Raw genomic sequence first — 4,400 nt, 5'->3', positions numbered from 1 at the left:
CAAATTTTTCTCACAGGCTTTGCCATTGACCTTTATAGAATGGATGGCTTTGTTGTTATTTATTGCTATCATGTACCTGCAATATTGTGTGTGTGTTTACAATACACAAATCATATGACATAAATAGACTAATTGAGCTTATAATAATCTGATTACTATAGCCAGGTCAATAAAGGACTTAAAAAACATTTTTGTTGTCCTGATTTCATGAAGACTTGATATATTTATGCACATAGACTTTAAAGATATGGGATAATCCACAAATAAAAAGTATTTTTGATCTGTGTTGTGCAGGCTCTTTTTCCATGACTGTCAAAGTGAAATTTCCATGTGAAAAGGATGTCAATTTTTTCATTCAACCATTGTGTATAAAGAACAGTTTTGCATATAATTTGCCATTTTGATAGGAGATGACCAGGGTGACAGAGAAAAGAGATATGTATTTGAGATCAGGTCAGGACGCCATATGAAAGTGGTTATATTTAAAAATGTTTAATTACCACATGACCACGGACTCTAGATCTCCGTGATATGACTAAGGTTCTAATTTAATCTAGTTTGAACATTTGAATTATATCTTTTAAAACAATTAAAAAATTATATTTGATGTACAAATTTAATCTACCAATGTGAACAGATACTTCTTAACATATATTTGACTGTGTTGAATGTAGGAACTAGTAAACATATCCATTAGAACAAGAGGGCCAAGATGGCCCTTTATCGCTCACCTGAGAGGATTCGGTTCATTCAATCGTTACCAAACGTCAAACTTGACCTAGATATTGTCCCGACAAACAACCTGGTCAAGTTTCATCATTATTGAACCAAAACTCTGGCGTAGAAAGTTTTTGGTTTTTGTAAGAATCGACCTGTTGACCTATATTTTGAGTTGACCCCCCTTACCAAACATCAAACTTTGCTTACAAAAAAAAATATGACCACGATTCATAAAATTTGAAACAAAATTGTGACCTCTAGAGTGTTTACAAGGATTTTGTATAATATAATGAAAATTTGGAAAATCTTAGGGCAATAATTATGTCATTAATTATGTGATATATATAAAACCAATCTTTTCACCAAGTTTCATGATGATTGGGGAAAAAATGTGACTTTAGAGTGTTCACAAGCTGTTTTTACTAGGTATAAATATAAGGAAACTGCCCCCATCCCCGGCAGCCATGTTATTCAACTCACCGGAAATATGTTTGAACTCAACTCTCATATCAAGGAAACAAATGTTCTGACCAAATTTCATGACAAGAGCACTGCATAACGGGTGCCACGCTCGACTGCGAAAGCTTGTCAGAATATTTTTTTTAGAGTCCATAGTGACCTTGACCTTTGACCTAGTGACCCAACAAGAGATATGTTTGTCAAAAACACAATGCCCCCTACTGCGCCGCATTGAAATAAAATTTCTTGTTATCATATGGATTGTATAGAAATCATCTCTCTTAAAATGTTATTACTTCCCGTGAATTTTGTCCAATCCAACCGGGGTGGGGGGAGGGGGAGGGTCTCACAGTCAATTATGACCATCTCAGACATCACTGACAACCAAGGCCTGTGGTTTAAAAGAGATCATAACCAGAGTTGATCATGTATTTATGGACATAAGTCCACAGGTATGTAATGAACATCAAAGAAATTATAATTATATCATTAAAAAAAAAACTTTGACAAATCAATCATTTGGGTTATAAATAATCAAAATAATAAATATATACAGCAACTGTGAAAAGAACTTCAATTCATGGTAAGAAAATATATTATATGAGATTTATAATTATATAAATTACTTCCCTTGAAAATAATTGTCTGTAACACATCTCTATTTTTGTAGCAAATAATTAAAAGCCACTACTGTGACTGTAGATTCACCACTCAAAATGTGCAGCTCCATGAGATACACATGCATACCAAATATATAAAGTGGCTATGTTCAATATTGAATAATTTGGGGAGTGACACTGTCTATAATGCTAAAAAAAAGCATAAAGGCTAAACTTAAGTGCATACAATATTGAAAAATAAATCATAATTAAAGTGTAGACAAGTGTTCGTTTTATCCGATATATTCATTCATCCACATTATCTGACAAAATCTTGCATAATTTATTTTTATCTTGAAACTTCCATTTCATAAATGTTTTTTTTATAAACGTCGTCAATTATTAATTGTATATAGATTTCTCTATAGTTTGAAAAACATTTAGGCAAATATTTCTCATGTAAGATAAAATGCAAAAAATTAATAAAATAATCCCTTTTAATCAGTATGTTGGTTTATCGGTCAATATCTATATCACTTTGAACATTGAATTATTTAAAAGTTATAACAAACATTAAATGTTCTCCGAACAAATGATTCAAAACACATATAACAGATTGATAGGAAGATATGAACAAATCAAGGTTGCTAGGTTGCCCGCTTAGAATGGTCCTGTTAGTATGGAAGTACTTGATATATAAATTTATTAGCCTGGTGTTGTAAAGACATAAAATAGTTTATGAATGTCTCAAAGCGTAGAATTATTTTGCATTTAGTAAAAGAAAGGCAACATATAACCCTTAAGTGGCTGACAAGAACTTGTGGCTGAATACGACTATAAAGAGGCATTATGCTTCTTGAAAATAAAAGTAAACATCATTATATATGAATTTTCTGATCAAAAGTGTTATTTTTAGTGAATAGGGGTAATACATTTTAAAGAATAAACAATATAATTATAAATGTTTGGGCGAAGTGCATTATAGTATTATCATAGCACCAGTTTTGGTCTCAAAATCCAGTAACATTTTTAAAATTTCATAACCCCTTGTTGCAAAAAAAAAGAAAAGAAAAATAGAATGTTCTGAGTAACCTATAAAAATAAAATAAAAAATGCTTTATTAGAGCCTAGATATTATTTTTGCAATCATTTTTCATCAATTACAAATGTTAAAAAAAATTTGTTTCATGCTACTCATGGTACCAGTTGTTTGTCGAAAATTAATAACATTTTTAAAAAATGCGTTACCCCTTGTTGCCAAAAAATTCATAAAAAATATAATTTTCAAAGATATCCTTTAAAACAAAACGAAAATGCCTTCTTAAACCTTAAATATTATTCCTTCAAGCATTTTACATGAATAATTATTTATGTTTGAAAAAATCATTGGTTCATGCTAAATACTGTTTGATATACTGTAAATAATGTAATTACACATCCAAGTAGTGAGTCCACCAAACTATTGCAACCGAAACACCTGGTGTGCCAAGGCACAAGCCGAAGTCAAACGCCTTCTGACTTCGTGCATTTACTATTAATATTTGTATGCATTTGTATATGTTTGAAAAAATGTATAATCTTAAATGACATCTTCTGACCATGCATGTCCTAGATTTCAAAACCCAGGCCCTGGTCCGACACATTGGTAACATTAACGTTAAGCTGTTACCAGGCTTCTGAATTTAATTAGCCAGGTCACAGGAAAAGGGCAGTCTAATCAGTATCCAATAAAACTATTTGGCATTGTCAGAAAACCGCTCTTAAGCAAACAACTTTCAAGCAACTGCAGGCTGAACTGGATCTAAACTGGCCACAATCGCCTGAATGTCTCTTTTACTTGGATACAGTTCATTTAACTTTAAAGGAATCTTTTCACGTTTTGGTAAATTGACAAAAATTGAAAAAACAAATGTATCGGATTCGCAAATTTTCGTTCAAGTTATGTTATTTTTAGGAAACAGTATTACTGAACATTTACCATGGTCTAATACAGCCATTATATGCATCTTTTAACAATTTAAAAACTATAAAGCGTTGCAACGCGAAACGATTGAATAATTTGGAGAGTTATGTTGTTGTTGTTTAATTGTGTGAAACTACGAAGATTGCTTATATTAGGTATAAAATACGTAAAATACGTCAACCATTTATACTTGGCAGAAAAGTCGAGCAGGCTAATGCGTTTTGTACTCCAGGACTAAGTGGGTAACTGGATTCAAGCCCTGCGGCGGTCTACTTTTTTTAAAAGAATTTTATTCTGGATTTTTAACTGGAGCTTTTAAGATCCAATGTTTACATTTATCAATATAAAGCATTTAATGACTAACTTCAAAACAGGTTAAAATCTGTGAAAAAGCCCCTTTAACATAATATCTACTCCTATAAATATGAGGTCGATATACATGGACTAAACCTAGATTTCGTCTAATTATTTGGACTATGATATCAACTACTTAAATAGAAAGAAGAAAGAATTCATACAAACCAGTTATTTTAGTATAGAGTTTGTAATCAATGTTGAATTTCAGGACAGCTTGGTGATATGCAAATCCCATATGAGCTGTTGATATCGGGTATCATAGCCATTCAATAAGTCGCAAAATGGTCGAACAAAATTTATAA

Source organism: Dreissena polymorpha, chromosome 9 (genome assembly GCF_020536995.1).
Source record: "Dreissena polymorpha isolate Duluth1 chromosome 9, UMN_Dpol_1.0, whole genome shotgun sequence".
Classification (NCBI taxonomy): domain Eukaryota; kingdom Metazoa; phylum Mollusca; class Bivalvia; order Myida; family Dreissenidae; genus Dreissena; species Dreissena polymorpha.
The sequence above is the reverse complement of the archived record's forward strand: the minus strand, read 5'-3'. Positions refer to the sequence as shown.